We start from the raw sequence: 23,436 nt of genomic DNA, 5'->3' as shown, positions 1-23,436 counted from the left end.
AGAAATCTCGCAATTCTGACTTTTTTTCTTAGAATTGCGTAGTACAAGCGTAGTACATAGTGACTTTTTTTTCTCAGACTTGTGAGATAAAAACTCGAGAACTACGAGTTAAAAAGAGATATGAACTAGCAATTCTGACTCTTAGTTTAGTGAGTTATAAAGTCAGAATTGCGAGATATAAATCACAGTTCAGACTTTTTTTCTCAGAATTATGAGTTGGTATCTTTTGCAATTCGGAATTTGTGATAATTTTGACAATATTTTTTTTTTTTTCATATCAGTTGATATTTATAATTATTACGATAAATGTCAATGTCAAATTTTTATTTCTTTTAAGTTTAAAGGCAAATTTTTGTGAAACGTGAAAGTTGTTAAAACTAGATGGTTAAATGTGACTTTAAAATATTCTTTATGGTCAGAACATGACAAACACTTCATGTTTTTTGAATTCTTCACACTTTTTCCAGTCATTTTCCTTAAGAAGATAAATGTCTTGATAGAAAAAAATAATTTCTTAGTTTTGCATGTTTTAATGAGTAATATTGTTTCAAATCAAGAAAGGTTTGTGTTACCTGATAATATTAATAATAATATATATATTTTTTTGTCTCTTAGAAATACACATTTGATAGTAGCTTGAGTTAAGACACAGATGCAGATTTATGTTCTTTATCAAAATCCGTAATATCTGTAAAAATTGTAGCAACCTCACTTTTATATGGTGAAATTTGATTATTTTGACTGTTTGAGTTGCGCAATATGTAATATGGTTCCTAGGTATTTGTATGAAAAACAGTCTAAATACATTTAGTATAAATGCATGTATGCTATAGCTTGCTTACAAAAAAACAAACTGTAATTTATATTCCATTCCTCTTCCTTCAATACATTTAATACATGTCTACATTAATAATATAATAAAATTCGACACAAATATACCCGCATTTCTGACAGTGCAGTTAGTGCTTCTACAGTAAATCTATGGCAAATGATGGTGATTTGTACATTTAAAAAGCCTTGTGACTGTATCGTTGCTCACAGTGCTTCTCCTTTTTGTCAGCGCTGTTTCATCTGGCTATAAACCGAGTCATTTGTGTTCTTCACTGAATTCAACCACTTCACACTAGCGCTGTTTAGTGACCGACACCCACCAGTGAGTGAACGCATCTACTCTAGTAAGTTAGCGCCGTGCCGGAGTTTGAACTATTTTTAAAAAACATACTTGTATAAGTAGTTCAATAAAAATACACAAAACATGTAGCTCAAGAAATGTTGTAAAATCATACTGGCTTGTGAAGTACCTTAATATTCATACCTTTGTATTTACAAAAGCATCACACTTCCACTTTAAAGCCATTCGCTTACCTGTTGTGATTTTTAGGAAGCGTGTACTCAAGACTGATCTAAAAAACATATTGAGATTGTAAATGCCCTTGAAGGTTTGGTAAACATTAATCATGGTCAAGTGATGTGCTCATTCACTGAGGTGAGCACATGATTCAGAGATGAGGACCCTGAGGTTTAACCATGAAAAGGGAAGAAGGGCCCATGGCAGGTCTGCACACTCTATGTATATGTATGTGTGTGTGTTTAGGTGCATCAAAGGGAATAATTCAGCAGTGAACAGAGTGGGAGCTCTATAGTACAAAGGGAAGGTGAAGGACACACTCGGTGTGAGTAAACAGCAGTTCTTTTTGGACGGCTCATTAACGTCTGCTCCATATGCACATCTGTAGAGAGTTGTGTTTGCAAACAAGATCCTTATACTATTGACAGTCTACTGTATCTGCAACAACTGTCCTGTGGTTATCTGCTTTATCCCTTGTTGCGATTGTTGACATCTTCCATCTGCTAAGTTTTTTAATGTATTTAGTTGATGCCACTACATTTTCACAATTCTTAATACCAATTTTGATACCACAGAAAAAGCTAATGTGCTATTAAATACACTTTTAAAAAGTTAAATATTAATATAAATAATATTTGAAATGTTTCCTTAAAGCGTTTCTCAATTAAGCATCGCTTTTTCAGTTTTCAAAGTAATAATTAATCAAGTTGAAAAGTGTTGAAAGTTGCTTGTGCATAGAGTATGTGTAAAAATTCAAAAATGTTTTTAAACAAATTAATACTTTTATAGAGCAAAAATACGTTGCACTGAATTAAAGTGACAGTAAAGATTTTTATAATGCTACAAATCAAAATACATAATGTTCTCTTTATACTATATTCATCAAAGAATCCTGAAAATTCATTATCAAGGTTTCCACAAAAATATGAAGCAGCACAAATATTTTCAACTTTGATATTCATACAAAATGTGCACCATATCAACATTCAAATAGTTTCTGAAGAATCCCGTGACACTGAAAACTGGAGTAATGATGCTGACACTTAAGCTTTGCATCACAGGAATAAATTACATTTTAAAATGTATTAAATATAAAATAAATATCTTCAATTGCAAAAATATTTTTACAAAATATTTTACAATATTTACAACTGTATTTTTAATCAAATAATTGCAGCCTTGGTAAGCACAGACTTCTTTTAACAACATTAAAAAAATCTATGAAGTATCGACTTACTGAAGAGTCTGTTTTATGTGCAAAAAAATATAAGGTAACGGTGGTTTTACGAGCAGAAAATATTATTTTGTAAGCTAGGAAGCCACAAGAGAGTACTAAAACCCCTTGTGGTTGAACATATTGTACATCGCATACATTTACATTACATGCAGTTTTCTAGCCAATAACTCGCCTTAAAGTGATCGCATTAATAAATTATAGAGTGATTTGATTAATTCTTCACATCCGGTTATTAGGAAAACATGAATATTCCATCGTCCTTGCCTTCCTCTGGTTCGGTCTCTATGCATACTGATGATGTTTGAGGGTTATTGTGGAAGCTCTCTCTGGATTACCCTATGAGAGGGAGGGAGGTGTAAAACCCGGGCTAACCTATTAAAGAAATTACCCACATGTCTGCTTACAGCCTGGGATTATGCCCGACACGCTCCAACTGGGGTGTTCGGTACATGGAGTAATAAGGAAGAGAGGAAGACACAGAGAGACCCTCCATATGGACGTCTCAGAGGGACTGTGATGGAATGAAATTGAGCGGGTATGTAGTGCTGCCCATATTGTGTGCCATGAGAGACCCGCATATGGAGTAAAGATGAAGGAGAGCCAAGCCCAGCAGTTCAAGGGGGGTTTATGGTACCGCTGATCATATCACACAGGGGTTTAATTGGGCAGAGGCCAAACAGAGCAGCTGCGGTACACCGCATACAAGTCATCAGGAAGCTCACGCCTGAGTGCTTTATCATGGAAATGGTTGATCTGAGGGGATTCCTCAACGCCTTTGAATTTCACACTGATTCTAGTTAAGCTTTATTTACTTTGAGCTTAATAGGTCTTCAGAGGGGTGTTTGGTATTAAAATCTTACAGCATATGTCACAGCATTGTATATTACGATGTAGTTATTTTTGCTGATATTTTAATTAAAAAGATGTTAGATATTTCCTAACTTCACTGTCACTTTTGATCAATTTAATGTTTCCTTGCTGAACAGAAGTGTTCATTTCTCTCAAGAAATGAAACCAAAAATGAAACTTTTGTCATTACTCACGTCGTAAGACCTCATGTCGTAAGACCCATACGTCCTTTGTTCATCTTCGGAACACATATCCAAGAGCTTTCTGACCCTGCATAAACAGCAACACAACTTCAAGGCCCAGAAAGGAAGTGTTGCCAAGTCTGGGGTTTTTCTTGCAGAATTGGCTACTATAACACTCTTGCCGCGGGTCGATTTTTAAGTCCACTGGTTGAAGCGATCCCAATAATGTGATATTTATCCCTCCGATTGGGCTAGTTTTGGGCACCTTTTGAGTAGCAGTTGGGAGGGTTTTATTGTGACAACCTGGCAACCCTACAGAAAGATAGTAGGAACATTGATAAAATAGTCCATGTGACATCAGTCCTTAATTTAAGCAAGCTATGAGAATAGTTTGTGGTCAAAGAAAACAAAAATTAACGACTTTATTCTACAATTTCTTCTCTTTCATGTCAGTCTTTTTTACCCCTGTAAAAAAGTTTCAGGGGGTAAAATACACGTTTTTGTCAGGATTCCCTTAGTAAAACTCACAGTTGTTAGGCTAAATATCATGTTATTGGGGTCACTTCAACAAGCGGACATAAAAAACTGTTAAAGTAGTCAGCGGATTCAACAGTGTTAAAGTAGCCCAATTCTGCGGGAAAACCGATGTCCTTACTACCTTTCTATGCCTTGAATGTGGTAGCTGCGCTGCTGTCTACGGTTAGAAAGCTCTCGGATTTCATCACAAATATCTTAATTTGTGTTCCAAGAATGAACAAAGGTCTTACAGGTTTGGAACGACATGAGGGTGAGTAAGTAATGACAGAATTTTCATTTTTTGGTGAGCTATCTCTTAAGTGTTGTGCTTTTTCCTATTAATTTCAATACAAGTGGTCCATTTTCTCCTTTTTATAATGGCTCTACTCAGTGGTTTGCAGATTTGCAGTATGCCCATGTCTTGCTTCCCCAAGACTCACAGTGTAGCGTAATGTAGATGTATCTCTGTGCATGAATGTGTGTGTGTATAGTTCTGCTGTTAGATATAGATTGAGATTTATGGCTGTAGGCCCATTAATGCACCGCCAAGATCGCCAGGCTCTGGAAAACATCCTCTCCGCTCGTATTCCTGACAATCCCCGTTCTCCCAGCCAGAAGACTCATGTTCACAAGCCCTTTTTCATTACCTCAGCCGGAGAGAGATACGCCTTCAATCTTCGTGAATGAATTCTTTCCCGGCTCTCGGAGCTGCGGGCTCTCGTTCGTCTCCATCCCCAGAGCGTGTGCTCGTAATCTTGTGCTCGATTTGAAGCCCCGTGTTTGATCAGGACTGTCTGTTTAGCTGCCATCTCCCCGCTCGTGTCGTACGCACACAGAGAAATGAGACGGGATCTGTAGGCATGTGTCGCTTTGGATGTTTGTTCCTGCTCCGGTTTTGGACTGCAGGTATCCTATTTTCTGTGTACTCATGTACGTATAACAGACCACAGGCTTTTTCTGTGTGAGTGGGTAGGCGGATGTCTGTTCTGATTTAGAGCTGTGAGACATATATGTTTGTTTTAGCGTGTGTGTGGGAGTATATATTATCTGTGTATCCGTGAGAGCTGGATGTAAGCATGCAGTGGATACATTGCCGCCGGGGCACAGAGTGAGTCATTAGTTGTCCCAGTGGAAGCAGCTGGATGACACACACACACACACACACACACACACTGAAAGCCTGAAGTACATTTTCGGGCCAGTCTAGTTAGGACTGCCATACAGTTATTCATTAGCATCTCATTTGTGTCTGTCTAAGTCTTAGTTTGAAACCTTTTCTTGTAATCCCAAGATCATTGCAGACTGAGGCCAAAGGTCATAGGGAATTCTGGGATTGGTGGTTTCTGAAGCTTCAGAGAAAAACATTGCTTCGGACCATTTCTGATGCTCATTTCCATAAAAATGGATGTGTAAAAAAGATAATGGATAGATAGATGGGTGGATAGATGGGTGAATGGATGGATAGATGGATACATGCATAGAGGATAGATGGATGGATGGATGGATAGATAAATGGATAGCTAGATAGATTGATGAATGGATGGATAGTCGGATCGATGGGAGCACAGATGCATGCATGGATGGATGGAGGAATGGATGGATAGATAGAAGGATGGATGGATGGATGGATAGATGGATGGATAGATACATAGATAGTTGAATGGATGGATAGTTAGACGCATAGATGGATGGATGATTAATGGATGGATGGATTAATGGATGAATAGTTGGATGGATGTATAAATAGATGCACAGATGGATATATGAATAGACAGATGGATAGATGGATGGATAGATGGATGTATAGATGGACAGCTAGATAGATTTAGCTAGATGGATGGATTATGGATGATGGATGAATAGCTTGCTGGATGGATGGATGGATAGTTAAATGTATAGATGTATAGATAGAGAGATGGATGATGGATGGAAGGATGGATAACTAGATAGATAGATAGATAGATAGATAGATAGATATGCTCAACATTTACTTAAATTTGAAATGGAAAATAATCTAAATTCAATTCTATATGTTTACTTTAAAATATCAACAAAAACTGTGTTACTGTATAAATGATACAAAAATAACAATGAAATGAACACTTCTGGTAATCTGACAATTTATTGGCCAATACTGATAATATAACTGGCCAGATATTACCAGGTTAATCTCTCTTGTTTTCCAAACTAAAAAAATCCTGTACTTTACTGTTTATTTTTTATCATTATTATTATTTTTTTGTTTGTCAACTCGCAATTGAAATTTCAGTCTGTTCCTCACACAAAGATGTTGCACAGCGTCAGAATAATTTGAAAATGACATGTGGGTCATTTATATAATATTTTTGTGGTGCTTTTTTGTCATTTTGGAGCTTGCCAGCACCCATTGACTTTCATTTTATATACCGTTTTAAAATTGTTGAACAGATTGCTGAATGATTTGAAAAAGCCATACAATTTATATGAATCAATTTTCCTCCAGCACATTTCTAATAGTTCTTATTCAGCCCAAAGTGACTTGATATACACCGCTGCACGCAGATCACCGCGAACAGGTATAGGGAGAGTCAAGCTGAGCATTTGTGAGCAGTAAAGTGGCCTAATTTAGTGGGCAGGCTTGACTGTCTTGTAAAAGAATTCATTGTGCAGCTTGACTGAGATCTCTTTCGGCTTGACTCAGCGGACATGTGTGCCAGGCATGTTTGTTTTGACAGGTGCTGAAGCCCTTCTGAGGCACTGCATTTGTGCGCAGTGTAACTGTAGCTGAGAGCCATGCAGGTTAGTGAACGCTGGTTAGCCTCTGGCGCTGTGGAAGTCACGAAGAGAGCTTGTCAGAGGCCTGCCCTGTAGCAGAGGCAAGGTCAAACCCCTGCACAAGGGAGATGAGCCCGTAATGAGACACCACAAACCTGTGACATCCTGCCCTTTCTGTAAATGGCTCTCTTTGCTGAAGGGCCTTTTGTATTTTTGTCCGTACCTGTTTTGTGATGACAGAACGGGTGAGTAAACGCTATGATTTGTACTTGCGCTGTTCAACATGTCTGTTTATTATGCATGCCCTGCTGTAGGGCATTGCTGGAATGCCTGGTGCCCCACATATTCTTTTGATCACAGCAGGTTTACTTGGAGATTCTATCATGAATATTTGCAGCACTTTAGTTTGGTATGATTTACTGCAGGCCTATTATGATCATGAAGACTTCCCAGACTATAACTTCTGAAGGATTTTGATCGTTCTCTTAAAGAATCCATTAACCTAAGTCATGTGTGAGGTTGTTACACGCTAGACAAAACTCCTGTGGAGCATACTGGATTTGTGAAAGCACAACCGAACCTACATACAATTTGTCAGTGTATGATTAAAAGGGAAGTTCGGTTCAACGCTTGCAAGATGGGTTTTTAATTTCTGTCTGTGCATTAGAAACTTCAAGGATTAGTTCACTTCCAGAATAAAAAATTCCTGATAATTTACTCACAACCATGTCATCCAATTCATGTCTTTCTTCAGTCGAAAAGAGGAAAACATTCCAGGATTTTTCTTCATATAGTGGACTTCAATGGGGATCAACAGGTTGAAGGTCAAAATTGTAGTTTCAGTGCAGCTTCAAAGGGTTCTACATGATCCCAGCTGAGGAATAAGGGTCTTGTCTAGTGAAACAATCATAATTTTCTAAAAAAAAAAAAAAACAAAACAAAAATTACATTTATATACTTTTGACCACAAATACTAGTCTTGCACTGGTTGACCATGCTTTACGTCATGTTGGAAAGGTCATGTGTGACATAGGCAGAATTACCAATCTAGCAGGTGCAAAGAAAGTCAAATGCCCTTTATAAAAAAAAAAAAAAAGTCCACAGATAAACAACTAACCACGCTTGACCTTTTGAGCTAGTGCAAGACAAGTATTTGTTGTTAAAAAGTATATACATTTTATTTTTTTTACACTCTAAAAAAAAAAAAGGTAAATATCGGACAGAACAAATGCTGGGTTATTTTATTTAAGTCAACTATTGTTTAAAAATTATTATATTGCTGGTTTAAAATGGACTGGAACTTATAAAAACACACAGAATTACTAGAGGCAACAGCAATAATCAAAAGATGAACATTTATTATTAAGCTAGAACACATGGACAAAATACAAGACAAATTGAATTTATTTGGGTGAATACAGCATAGTTTACAATATTACATATTTAAACTCATTTAACAAGCATTTAGACATTTTAAAAAATGTAACATTTAAATATAGAACTTTAATTTTAGTGTATTAAACCGTTCTCTGTAATCACTTTTTACCGAAATAGTGTTCATTTTCATGCCGATGTGTTGCCGAAATTTGAGCTGGTGAAGGGCTTCTGTTCACCGGAGGAACTGCGAACTTCAGACCACGGCCTCGCTTTTCACTCGTAGCTGAAAGATGCCGTGACTGACTGCAAAAACGGCCCTTGACCAAACAGTACTGACATTAGAGAACATATTTTAAGATTAAACTCAGTACAATGACAGATATTTTATGCAAGGCAAAAGGCGTTTCCATCCTGCGAAACAACCGCTGCTGATGCAGCTGACTGATATTTCGTCCTTATGTTGCGTAGCTTAAAATAATTTAAAAAATAACCCAGCATTTTTTTAAAGTGTAGAGAATGACCAATCGTTTTGCTAGATAAGATCCTTATTCCATGCTGGGATCATGTTGAGCCCTTTGAAGCTGCACTGAAATTTCAATTTGGACCTTCCATTATATGGAGAAAAATCCTGGAATGTTTTCCTTAAAAAACTTTATTTCTTTTCGACTGAAGAAAGAAAGACATGAACATTTTGGATGACGTGGTGAGTAAATAATCAGGTAATTTTTATTCTGGAAGTGAACTAATCCTATCTCTTATTGGTCAATGAATGCTTCTGTCTCTGCATGTTGCTGCATGTAGAATCTCCTCAATATTTGGTTGCATGCCTGAGTGTTCACAACTTTTGTTTTTCTTCTATGTCCTTGTAATGCACCATCCCCTTTGAAATCAATGGTTTCTCTGCGTTCTTTGATGCAGTGTAAATTCTAGTGTGTAGGCGCCTTTAGCTTTGTACGTGATTATTTATTTATTTATTTAATGGCAGCACTTGTTTTTCACCCTTGTGAAATGTCTGTGTTCAACTTTGTCTTTGTCTAAGGCAACAGTTGTACTCCGACTGATGGATTCCATTCAGATTCACATGGAAAACACCCTGGGGCGATGCATCGGGATGAGATTTGATTAGCGACTTTAAACTACTGAGGAAATAAACACCACAGGGAGGGAAGAATCTCTGAGCTGAATTTGTAATACACGCCAAATGCTGTACCGAAAGCATGTTTAATGTAGCTCGAGCACAGTTGGTTTTCTAGATCAGTTGAAGCTGACAGTAGCAAATATCCAAACTATATGACATTAATTGGTTTTGTACTTCACCCACGTTTTGTAATAGATAAAGACTCAAGTTGAAATGCATGTCAGCTCTGAGTTGTAGACCAGAATGGGCTTATGGATCTTAGACAATATCCTGTCTGTTGTGTGATATGTGACCCCAATGGGGAGCTGAAGGAGATAACGTGCCATAGAGCAAGTGTTCTCACAAATGTGGGCTTTGACCTCTCTGTGACATTTTCTGTGAATAAACCATACATTCAGATACACAACGTAGATTCTTTAGGGAGAAGACATCAGACATCAGAAGTGGGTTACACTTCAAAGCATTTATTCTCAGTATATCACTGCGTTCCGGATTGTTAGTGCATGTATTGGGAATATTGCTGAGCTCACAAACAGGAAAAGAAAAGAAATAACCTCACTCTGAGGAGCATCCAACCAAACAATCAGCATGAGAAAGAATTATGAGTCATTTATTGGGAAGTTACTGGAATCTCAGAGGAACAAAACCAAGAGAGCGTATTGACAAAAGAAACAGAATAAGGAAAAGAGAGTGTGATCTTATCTTGTTTTAAAGCATTGTAGCCTATATAGTATTTGTTGGTATTTATTTATCTAATATTACATATTAGTATGATTTCTGAAGTAGTAATGTTGCTGAAAATTCAGCTTTGCATCATAAGAATAAATTACATTTTATCATATATTAAAATAGAAAATGGTTCACCCAAAAATGAAAATTCTGTCATTAATTACTCACCCTTATGCCAATCCAAACCCGTATGACCTTTCTTCATCTTTGGAACATAAATTATCATATTAAATTACTTCATTTGTCAAGACTTAGATAAGAAAATAAATAATTAACAGCAATCCTAATTTTTACAGAGTGAGCAAGCTTTTTGGAAAAGGACTCCAAACTATGAAATTTGCCATTCAGGACCACCTGTTCAGTGCATCTCTGGTGTGCTGGGCATGGCAAACCCTTTTGTTTCAGTTTGTGTAGGCTCAGCCTCCTCTCTCTGTTCAGCTCCAGACACCCGTCCGCCTGTCTGTCCCTCGCCTCAGAGAGGGTTTGGCCACTGCAACCATGGAAACCAGCAAACAATGGCCTTTACACTTAGGAAGGCGGGAAGAAAGAAAGGAAAAGGCTGAGTGAGAATGCTCAGTGCGGGAAAGGAGATCCGTATTGCGTGGTAATGTGTCCTGGGGAGATGAGCGTGAGAGCTGTCAGACCTATGACATAGATGGAGGTTACCCACATTCCTGTGTGACGTGAAAAAACCTGGCAAAGTGACGGATGGTTAAATGTCATCTTAATCTTGACAAATTTCTTTATTAAGGTGCGGTCACCATCATTTACAATTATTCAGCGTGTATTCGTGGGCAAAATCCAGTCATTTCAACAGGAGTTCACACAGTCTGGAATTTTGTGTGAAGGTAAAAGATTTTTCAATGCAGATTTTGCAATGGTTTCATCTGAATTTGCCACACTGATTGGTCAACAGAAAGCTGTTTGTTTTGGAAGCAACTTCTATGTGAGATCTGATTTAACCATATTGTTTATTAAAGTTGGCATGAAACAGACGTGTAGAAGGTATATCCGAGCTTCTAGAATGTAGGGCGGGATTTCAGCCTTTCCCAGGAGTTTGATTGACAGGAGATCTGACCGATCATAATGCCAAATCCATTATTTTGTTTCACAAACAACCTAAACAGAAGAGTTAGATTTCCATCAGTGAACTATGGTGTATTGACATCTTTCCACGGTTAAGACAACATAACTAATGCTCGTTCATGTTTATTTTGTGCTATAACTAGTAGTAAAGAGGAACTACTCAGCAGTTTCATTATCATAATCCTACATTTCCACGTTCATTCAAGCAGTTGGTATTTTTTTAAATGAATGCGTCAGGGCTGTTTTTTTTTTTGTTTAGGACAAAAATCATAATTGTCGATTATTCCCTTGAAACTGTAATTGCGATTATTAATTACGATTATCACAATTTACATTGAATGATGTTTTGAATAGCTTTATACCACTGTTTGAAGCAACTTCAGGCCACATTTTTATATATAGTTTCTTCTTTAAATATAAAAAAGTAAAAATGTAAAAATTAAAACAATGGGAAAAAAAAACCTTTAAGATAAATCTTAAGAAAGCAGAATAATGTAAGTGGATATTTGTAGTTGTGTCTTTGAATGATTACAAAATTGTGGCATCTGTAATTGTAATCACAATTAGAAATTCGATTAATTGTGCAGCCCTAAAATGCATAAGGAATGGGTCAAAATGGTCAACTAGTTTGGGATATTGGTGAGGTTTGTTAGTTTTAGATTTTTGGAGATGGAGCCTTAATTAGCATTGTTTTTGAGCATCTGGTATATTTTAAAAGACCTGACAAGTTGTCAAGAATTGTTTGATTTTTGACAGAAATTTTTATCTAGACCCTAACTTTCTGTTGCACCGCTGAACACCTCCTGTGAAACGTCTGGGTCGTCTTCTCATTTAGGTCTGGTGAACCCAAAACCAGCTTCATTGTTTTGTTCCTTTAGGACGTAGTAGTCCAATGGTCATTCAGGCAACCCACCAGCCGTTAGTTATTTTGCACACCCAATGCATAATATTTATTCATAGATGCTTTGTAAATGAGATGGTCTTTGACTTTTTTTTGGGAACTTCACTAGTATTCAAATGAAAAAGAAGATTTTCTTTTGACTGGTGCATATTTGTGTGGGTTTCTTCTTTATATGTCAGGGTTCAGGGGTCATTTTGGGATCAGGGGGTTCTTTAGATTATTACGCAGAGGTCTGAGATGCATGTTGAACAATGGAAATATTGTTTGCTGAACAATGCTGAATTCATCTGTGGAAAAGCACGGCTGGAACAACGTGGAGGACTGACATCAAAGACAAACTAGCTTTCCGTGTTTTTTCACTGCACTCAAAGTCTTAATTCAGATCGCTTTCATTATGCAGAGCGATGACAGAAACAGTCATGATTTGGTTGTGACACAAACAAGGTTGTTGTTTGTAAGAAAAATGTAGCATGCAATCACCTTGGGACATGCTGAAAGTCATGCGCTGTAGCTTTTTAAAGGCTTTGCTCAGTAATGTGGTTCAATCAGTCACTGAATTATTGTTTTTTTGTAATATTGTGACCAAATGTTTGTAAGTAGAGCGGGACATCAGTGGAAATCTGTTCACCATTAGCGATATGCTTTAATGTCAGTCACGTGAAGGCTTCTTGAATGACGTCACCAAGCAGTCAAACAGTCATTAATTTTCTTTTATTGCTTACCGAAGAAGAGCAACCGCTAACCTCATCAGAGACATTACAGGATGTGTCACTGCAAGCCCAGCCCACTGTACTGCAGTTTGGACTTTAGGATGCTGTTGTTTGCTTTGGATATCAGTTGATCCAATAAATTTGACATATTTTTAACAGAACTGGTGAATCATAGATATTGGTGTGGCAGCAATCAAGAAACTTGAGACCTTGTGTTGACCTTATGTATAGTGAATATTCAGTTTTTTGTACAATCTGCTTATGCCCCACTGAGAGTTAAGGTTAGGGTTAGACCTTCATGCTTACTTGTTTTGAAAAGATTTATATTTCTTACAAATTGTATTGTATAAATTCATGTGAAATCACCAACTTGTAAAATAGTGTTTGATCGCTTTTTTTTTTTTTTTTATAAGAGCCACTTTCTTTTCTTGTTGCCGTGTGACAGCAAAAAGCAGCACACTTTAAATTTACAAAAGAAAAAAAACATATTTTGCATTTGTTGAAGCGTTAGAGCGGGAATATATTGGCAGAAAACAATAGTTTTGCTACTCGCAATAATTGTGATCCAATAAAACTTGCCAACATTATGAGGGTTCATCTTCACTCAAGACCTGGATAAATATAATAGCCTCAAAAATCCTTCAATGACAGATCATTACAATGATTTATTTCCTGTCTTTAGTGCTTAATTGCCATATTACAAATCACTGATAATTAAGCATTGTGAGAAGGTGCTGGTGTCATAGTCAAACTGTTTTGCTGTTAACTCATGATTAATGGCTCTCATAAATGTTGACACACTACTTTTGGTGAGCAACACAAAGAACATAAATTTATTAATCATAATTATTTTGCTAAAAGATGTAGCAGTTGTTTATTTTATTAGCGGTGTGCAGGGACCAGTGTCATTTTAATATAATTGATTTACTGTACAAGTAGATTTTGTTTTGCTTTCATTTTCTTTTAAAAGTTTTAGTGTTGTTTTTGTCATTTTTATTTCTTTGTAAATATCTATATGCTTTTCAATTAGTTTTAGCACTTTACTTTTATTTTATTTAACTTTAATACTTCAACTTGAACTTAATGAAAATTAGAAATGTTGGATTAGGTTACTAGCTCAAAATAATGTGTGTGTGTGTGTGTGTGTGTATATTTATAAAACAGTAAAATTTTGAAATATTTTTACTATTTAAAATGACTATTTTAATATATTTAAAATATAATTTATTCCTGTGATCAAAGCTACATTTTCAGCATCATTACTCCAGTCTTCAGTGTCACATGATCCTTCATTATTCTGATATGCTGATTTGCTGTTCAAGAAATGTATTATTATCATCATCATCATCATCATCATCAATATTTAAAACATGCATTTTTTTCAGTATTCTTTGAGTGGAAAGATCTAAAGATCAGCATTTATCTGAAATAAAAAGCTTTTGTAACATTAAACACCTATACAATTTAAAAGCTTGGAGTCTTTTTTTCTTTTTTTGGGAAAGGAATTATAGAAAGTAATATGTTTATTTAGCAATGATGATTTCTGAAGGATCCTGTGACTGGAGTAATGATGATAAAAATTCAGCGTTGAAATCACAGGAATGAATTACATTTTAAAATATACTTAAATAAAAGACTATTATTTTAAATAGTAAAAATATTTCGAAATTTTACTGTTTTTGCTATGCTTTGAATCAAATAAATGCAGGCTTGGTGAGCAGAAGAGACTTTTTAAAAAACATTAAAAATTTTAGTTACTGTTAATAATAGTACAGATAATAATAAATTTAGATTACATTTTTATTTCAGTTAATGTTTTTTATTTCATGTAATTAAAATGTTAATGTTTACTATAAAGCTGGTAAGCAGATATTTAGAGTCTTAGATTGTGTATTTTAGCAGGACTGCATTGATCAGTCAGCATCTATATTTATATCTATGTGTTCTTGGTGGCATTCACTGTAAATCTCACAAATATTATAATTATATTTTTATAATTAACTATTGTTTTACTGTTATCTTAGACCATTTGAATACAGATTCACGCAGTTGCTTTTGTCCAAATGAGTGAAGTCATTCTTTAGCTAAACTGGTGTTGACAGTCCACCGGTGTTTCATCATCGTCCTAGTCTCTCATTTTCACAAACAACCAGTTTGTGTCTCGCCATGTTACTGTCAAACTTGATTCCTTCTCGCCACTTTCTTTTTCAAGCTGGTCATCCATTTCCCACTGTTGTATGATGTAATGTCTTGTGTTTCTGAGATCAGAGCAGCCTGGTCGGCGTGTGTGTGAGTTCATTCGCGGGAAAGAAGTACAGAGGAGGTGTGCGATGGGTGGACTGCTGGTTCAGAGTAACCATTAACACCAGCAATGGGAAAACGCATGTCCCTGCCTATTACAGGTCCTGACCTGGTTTCTCTAACGCTTTCACATTGAGCCAAATTTACTCCGTCCTCCCTTCTCCACACTCCACCACATTAGCTTAATTCTCGAGCCCGTTTGAATGGTTCTGAATGCATCTGTATTAGTGCCAGGAGAGGTTTGCTGGATGGAGATGAATGTGGCGGTCCACTGTTGCTACAGACATGACAAATATCCAAAAGAGGCCAGGAAAGTGTGAAAGAGATGACTGGTAGATTCATTCTTAACCTCTGTACTGAAGAATCTGGTGGGACTTGTTTATTCCTCTCTCTTTTTCTTTGTTCTCCATCTTTTCCTCTCATCCCAGTGTTTTTTGTGCTGGGTAAAGAGCTCAAGAGAGTCTGTAAAGAGTGCTGAAGCAGCTGGACAGAAGCCTTTCTTTAAGTCCCACTCCAAATTCCCACTTGAGGGGGTAGGCCAGATGCATTCAGGGGTACATCTTCAACCCCCTCTTTCGTGATTTCTTTTGTGTGCACTTTCTTCACTTTGCTCTTGTTCCTTCCTACTTTTCTTCTAGCACAAACAATTGAGACATTAAAGAGAATGACTTGATTCCTACTTTTACATATTTGTATAGGAACAGTACAAAACTTGTGATTTTAGGTTCCTCAAAAATAGTTAAAAATAGTCAATAGTTTGCATACAGAAAATAATAGTTGAATGGAAAAAAAAAATAGTACTGCTTTCCTTTAAACCAGTCCTTCACCATTACTATAAAAGAATGTATATCTAATTGAATTTAATTTGGAAACACACTGTGTATTTCTGTTACTCCTTAACCCTAGACACGCTTTACTTCTTGGACATAACTGTGAAAATTAGGGGCTCGTCTGGGATTTGAACCCAGGACCTCTTGCATCTGGTCCCCATATTACTGACCCAAGCATGGATCTGTTATTAGCAAGCAGGCTAAAAGAACTTGAGCCAGCCATTAAGCAACAGGAGCATGAAACTCATGGAGCATTGAAATAACATGAATTGTTGTGTAATCTGCACATTTTAGGCAGATATTTAGCAACTTTGCATGCAAGGCATATTTAGTTGGGTTAAGTGAATGTGAGCTGGACATTTGCCTAGCGGATGTAGTAGTCGTATTAAATGCGTATTAATCCCTCGAGAGCAGGGCTCAGAGTGCTAAGTGCATCTGGACTATGGGAACGCATCTTGGCCGAGGATGGATCAATTCAAGGTCACAGAGTGGCTTCCTTCTGTTCTCGTCTTTACAAACATTGTGCACTGTAGTCATCATGGCCGCCGGATGTAAGACAGACTCTGTTTGCAAGTCTGAACCATTTATAGGAAGTGGAGTACGACTGTTTTTCTACCCGTGGTGAGAAATGTTTATAACCCGGCTAATTGTCTCCTCTCGGTTAAAAGGCTTCTCTCGTCGCACGTGTAAGTGAGCGTAAGCTGACAGTGAGCCGGGTAAGATTGATCATTACCAAGCAGCTTTCCGGCGTCTGAGCGAACGCTGAGTCTTGAGGATTGATCTGCTTTCCTGCGGCAGAGCCATCGGTCTTCTTAACAGCCTTGATTATTAAGGAGGTGGGCTAAGCTGTGTGGATATTACAGGAGGCGGGGCTCCGATTAGCGAAATGAGTGTCATCTATCACCGCGATGGCGGGACAGAGACCTCCTCGCTTCTCTGAAGAGGACAGAGAGGAAAGAGATGGACGGCGACCTTTAACAGCTTCCTCTGACACAATGACCGCGATTCTGTCCTGATCTGCAGAACCAATGAGTGATGATAGCAATATTGTGCTTAATTAGTATACGTGCGATTAATATTAGAAGCTGGTATCCATGAATCTGCCTTTTCTACAAACAGGCTTCTTTTCAAATAAAGTTGTTGATCTTGTTATCTCAGCAGATGGTATTGCAAACATCATTTCAAGTTATCATTCTCTGTGCTTAATTTTTCCATTTCAGTGCCGTTCTGAAGATAAATGTGGCAGTTGTTCTGATAGCAGTTCTCACTGCAGCACAATATTGCGTGCAGTGTCATTTAGTCTTGCACATTTAGTTTTTTCTTGACATTTAGTTTTTCCTTGGCATTTCAGGCATAATGGCTTGAAAAACGGCTTGGGAATCATTATAAATGTAGTAAAGGACTCAATCTATAGTTTATCTACAAATCAAATCCAGGTTGGATGTTTAACAAAGTCAATGTACTAGTAAGTCTTAAAGGGATAGTTCACCCAAAAATGAAAATTGTGTGATTTATTTGCTCACCCTCATGTCGTTTCAAACCTGTAAGACCTTTATTCGTCTTTGGAACACAAGTTAAGATGTTTTCCACAGCAACGCAACTACCACGTTCAAGGCCCAGAAAGATAGTAAGCACATTTTTAAAATGGTCCATGTGACATCAGTGGTTCAACCTTAATGTTATGAAGCTACAAGAATTTTTTTGTGTGTAAAGAAAACAAAAATGACGCCTTTTTTCAACAATTTCTTCTCTTCTGTGTCAGTATCAGTATCCGCCATGCATTCCTGAGGGTATCACAACAAAAAGTTCTTATCAAAATATAAATCTGTTTATTTTACAGATTTTTTTTTTTTTTTTTACCAAGTAAATTTTTTTGTCATGCATGTTATTTACTATCTTCAAATTAAATACTATAATATTAAAAGGGGCAAAGCACCAAGGTGTGTAGGCATCTATTGTTTTCGTTGGCGTTCTTCTTCTTCCAATCGAGTCTATGGCAGCTCATAAAACCACTTGTTGAAAAGTTATGAAATTTGGCACACAGCTAGAGGACAGTCTCGACATTACCTATAGCAAGTTTGGAGTTTCTAACTACAACTTTCTAGCACCACCACTTCACCAAATTTCACTCGTTTATCAACTTTTGAACTGTACATTTTAAAAGCAAAATATTTTTTTCCTCTAATATCTTGGCTCATGCCGAGTCAGTTGAACACCAAAATGTAAAAGTCTGCTTGGCCAAGATGTTTTGCAATTTTCAATAGTTCAAAAAACCTACTTTTTCAAACTCATCCTAGGTGGGTTGTCTGATTTTCACCAAAATTGGCTCAGACCATGTTCAGACCATGCTGGCAAAGTGTTATGGATTTTGTCAATATAGAAAACCGTTATTGTTTAGTGCATCAACAAATTTCCTGGAAGGATGCCAAACATCTGAGACTGCGACATAGTGACACCAAACTTTATATGTTGTCAATTCACACTGACCACACCACATCAGTTTGGCACTAGCGCCACCTATTGGTCAAAAGTGATAAACCATCCATTAACAATCAGTAATAACATAAAAAAATAACTTTTTATTAAATAAGCCTATTGTAATGAATCATTGTATCATGCTGAGAACATAGATACCAATTTCGCCATAGTTGGCTGAACTTCCTGTTTGCCATTTTGATGTTCTTTAAAAACAACATTTTTCAAACTCCTCCTAGACAGTTTGTCTGATTATTACCGATTTCGAGTCTTCAATCATCTTCATACCGTCTTGACAAAAAGTTATGGGTTTTATGTCCATAGACGAAACATATGACATATTGACACCAAACTTTATTTGTGCCATTGTGACCTCACCCTGACCACACCACATGAATTTAGTAAGAGCGACACCTATTAGTCGACAGTGATAAATCTTTCAATTATATTAATTGTGACTGTATTTGGGACCCTGGACCATAAAACTATTCATAAGGGTCAATTTTTATTTTTTTTTTATTTATTTATTTTATTTATTTTTTTATTTTTTTGAGGTTTATACAAGCTGAATAAGCTTTCCATTGACGTATGGTTTGTTAGGACAATGTTTGACTGATGTATTTGAAAATCTGCAATCTGAGGGTACCAAAAAAATTTGAAAATCGCCTTTAAAGTTGTCCAAATGAAGTTCTTAGCAATGCATATTACTAATCAAAAATTAAGTTTTGATATATTACAGTAGGAAATTTACAAAACATCTTCATGGAACATGATCTTAATATCCTAATGATTTTTGGCATAAAAGAAAGTCAATAATTTGACCCATTGTTTTTTTGGTTATTGCTACAAATGTACCCGTGCTACTTAAGACTGGTTTTTGTGGTCCAGGGTCACATTTGATTTTGCAGCCGTTTTACTTAAAATCATAAATACCTCTTCAGTTGCTGGTATGACTTATCTTTCCCTCTTTGTGCTTGGCCCTTTGATTGCTGCTTGCAGCTATCATTATTAATGATATCATTAGTTATGCTACTAATGGCTAATTATTGGATCCATTGACAAGTTTTTTTTTTTTTTTTTTTTTTTTTAAGCAGCTAACCGACACTATTTGCTGCATGTGGTGTTAGTATTGATTAATTTGTTGACTGTGGTGTTGATTTATTATCTATGCCAAGATAACATATAACAAATATGAGTATCGATCACCCCTATTGCCACGTTTTCCATCTTTCCCTTTCTTACCTACAGTATCTGCATTCTTCAACAAAATGTTCAGTGGCAAGCTTTGGCCTGCTCTCCCCACCTCTTTCTCCCTTCCACGTTTGCCTGATGCAGAATCTCGTTCAGCAGCTCCTTGTTCTCCGTTGCTCTCTTTCCCGCCCTGTACCGAAACTCAGCGAGCGGGGTCACCCGCTTCAGGTAATGAATGAACCCGAAGCTCGCAGCCAGCAGAGTGAAATGACTGATTTAAAGCACGGGGACATTTCTATCCAGCTGCTGCGCTGTCTCGGCCAGTCTCTTTCCTAATTGAACTGTCATTTAACGACCGCTTTTAAAGAAAACGAGCTCTGCCTTTGAGCTGCCACATTTGCATTTATGAAATACAGCACAGCATGGATACTCATCTCACCAGAGGTAATGAAATCCTTTATGTGGCGTAATTGTGTGTGGGAGGCATCTCTTGAGTTATGTGCTCCGGTGTGATGGGTGTTAATATTAGAATTGTCGCCTCATTAAAGACATAAAACAGGTAAAAGAAGCTGAAATGTGTCTCTGTAGATCAATTTATGGTGTGTTTATCTGCATTTAAGTTTTAGAGCCCATAATTCACAGGACAAATTAATCTCGTGTAGCCAGACGTTTGATGTGAGCGTAAGGGCTAGTCCACACTGCAGCTCTTTATGGCTCTCATTTAGATAGGAAGAGACTATCTGAACCACAGTTTTTGTTTTTAATGTGTATTTTGTCCAGTTTTATGTGCAATATGCATCAGACGGTCAGCAGACATACAGTGGGTGGTCCGTTGGCGTGCAGCCTGAGGCTGAATCTAGAGTATAATTGCTTTCATGAAGACCCAGTAAGTGTACCAGGAGAATAACAATGACACCTAAACACTAAAGGAGTGGTAAGGAACACTACTAAACGTGTAGTAAAGAATAGACTCACTACAGCATTCAGAAAGCAGAAAGCTATGCATATGGGATCTGCATCACATGTGCATTGTAGGCAAAGCGTGAAATGAAAGCTGTTGCTCACGCATGCACACCCACATGCGCATACCCTTTCAGACTAGGTCTGGCCTTCTCGTCTAATGGCTGTGCATTTGACTTAGTAGCCGTGCCTAAAGCCTCTCTCAGCAGGAGCACGGAGCTTTAAGTGCGCTTGCCTGAAACACCATCAATACTTAATCAGTCCATTACTATTCAGTGCATATTTAATCCTTCGCCAGCTCTCTCTCTCACATCTCAGGCTAGGCGTTTAAAATCAGCCATGCCAATAAACCCGCCTACTTATTCATTTATGGGTTAAGCAATTGCCTACTATCATTTCTGTCATTTTGCTTGGAGGAACAAGAGCGCTCCGTGTATTTTGAAAACTTCTGCTCAGCCTTTGACAGTCTCAGTCATTTTTAATGGCTTTTTCTACCCAGAGGTTTGGCTGTTTATTTAATGAAACCAATGGCATGGATTAAGTGGCTTAACTATTCCGACTGGGCGAAAATGCTTTCTGCGTATATCGCTTGCTTTTTATTGCTCACGCTTTCTTAGTAATCCTTAGAGTCATTGTTTGTTTTGTTTCTTAGGCTTGTTAGTGCTGTTGTCAGCTATATTTAGATAAATCCGGTCTCACTGTTTAATGGAATGAGGATGTTTATATCAGTTTTAGTGGACAACCAATATGAGTTTTTAATGGCCAGGACTGATATCTACAGAACAGGTCGATACAATGTCGTCATGTCATATAATGCACACATTAAATTGCTGGAAAATTAGTCACACTAAAAATTAGTCACGGGGAGCCAAATATCCAAGCAGCTTATTGTCTGCTGATCTAAATTCTTGGTTTGCACTTACATCACGATTTGGTCAGTTACCTAGATGCGTGGCCATATTGGTGATACTCAGATGTAAACGGTAGTATGGATTGCATGGTTAATGTACTACTGTACATTGTTAGCTAATTCATTCTGTCTAAACCATGAAAAAAAGCATGTGGAAGCTGCTAAATCATATAGAGAAGGACTTTGTACTGTTCAAACTGTTAGATTGTAAAGTTAATAGGTGGTAAAGATACGTACAAGCAGTATTAAGATATTAGCCTAATATTTCACCTACCTGACCAGAAATGATTAGAACAAGCACAAATGATTAGAATTTGCCCTGGAAATCCTAGTTTAGTTTGGCCAACCACAAAAGCCTTTTGTACCTCAGACAGTTTTTTGCACTCTTTGATTTGTTTTATCTTTTGGCAGTCTATAGTACTGATTAGTACAGCCCAAAACATGACAATAATTGACTATTTTCAGCAAAAAAATGCGAGTTTCGTTTGGTTTAGTGGCATTGTTTACATTCACTGCCACCAATATGGCCGATTGATGACATGTCGTGAAAACTTTCTAGATTATCAAATATCAGCCTAGACAATATATCAGTCAATTGAAAGATATTGATTTGTTTAAACTTAAAAAATCTAGCACCCAAAATGCAGTGTCATGTAATTTATGTGCCACTAGTACCAATAAATAGAATTACAAGTCAACTGGTCGCAGTCTCCATCACTAGCAACATAGTTCAACATTTTGTCATTTCCTGAAACCGTCGTTCCAATGAACAGTTGCAAATAGCATCTGAATGTTGTGTGGTCGGAACTACAGCCTGTGGGTAACCTGAGGTTAGTTTCTGGTTAGTATGACATGTATACTTAAATAGATCATGTCCTTGAGCAAAATAAGCAAGACAACATTCACTACAATCTATAAGTGTGTCCTAATTCACAAGTTTACGCACTATTACATTGAATTTTATTGTATAAATAGTGTGTGTTACACACATTAGAGCACACTTCAAAAACCTGGGAAAAAGGCGTTATCGGTTGACAAAAATGAAGTGTGGAATGTTGCACACTTCATGCACTCAACTGTCACAGCTTTCTTTATGTAGCAGAGGGAAGAGGGCTATCAAGCTGTGATGTTGGATGATAAAATAACCTTATGCAGTTTATACTGGTAGATTACATAATGAAGTCGAGGTCCACTTTCCTGCAGAGATTAGCTCCAACTTGTTCAAACTCACCTGCCTGTGACTTTCTAGTAATCCTCAAGATCTTGAGTAGCTTGTTCAGGTGTGTTTGATTAGGGTTGGAGCTAAACTTAGAAGGAAAGTAAACCTTGAGGGTCAGAGTTGAGAACCCATGACATAATGCGTATTATATACTTTATATACAAATTTCATTTAATGTTTTATTTAGTAAACTCCAGAATAAATGAAGAAAATCTGGTTACTGATCTTAAATCTGGCTGATTCTAAGTTACTGTAGTGTCTGGAAACTCTGGTAGTTAAAAGGAACCCCAGCTCTTACTGAAATATGTGGTAGAAAACCCATAAAAGCTTTACGTTATTTAAAAAATCCACTGTTTTATACATATTTTGGACTATGGAGGGGGGTGCCACTGTTTTGTTTACGTCAAATGGTTGCACTCGATAAGCTACTGGCACTACCTGTTGCTATTTTTGCCGCAATACAACTCAAAATAAAATACTGATACGATGACGCATTGTGCGGCTTTTGGCTGTAATTGTCAGCCGAAGGGCAACAAGAGAAGCGATGTAAGTCTTCTCTGCTTTCCAAGTGTTTAGAAGAGGAGAAAAGAATTGGAAGATACCTATGGATGAATAAAACTTCCTAAAGACCCGCGTCTTTGTTCTCTCCACTTTAGCCTTGATGCCTTTGATGCTTTTAGTAGACCACAGCTGCTGAAAGAGCTTACAAATGGCAGATAAGAA

At 37.0% G+C, this 23,436-nt stretch overlaps 1 protein-coding gene across 1 annotated transcript in view; it reads left to right on the top strand.

Annotated features, from left to right (window-relative positions):
• The window catches only part of nck2a (NCK adaptor protein 2a), a 60,578-nt gene that overhangs the window by 24,198 nt on the left and 12,944 nt on the right, over window positions 1-23,436 (top strand). The window lies entirely within an intron of this gene.

The sequence above is a fragment of the Labeo rohita genome, chromosome 9, assembly GCF_022985175.1.
Source record: "Labeo rohita strain BAU-BD-2019 chromosome 9, IGBB_LRoh.1.0, whole genome shotgun sequence".
Classification (NCBI taxonomy): domain Eukaryota; kingdom Metazoa; phylum Chordata; class Actinopteri; order Cypriniformes; family Cyprinidae; genus Labeo; species Labeo rohita.
This window is presented reverse-complemented; position numbering and strand designations above follow the sequence as displayed.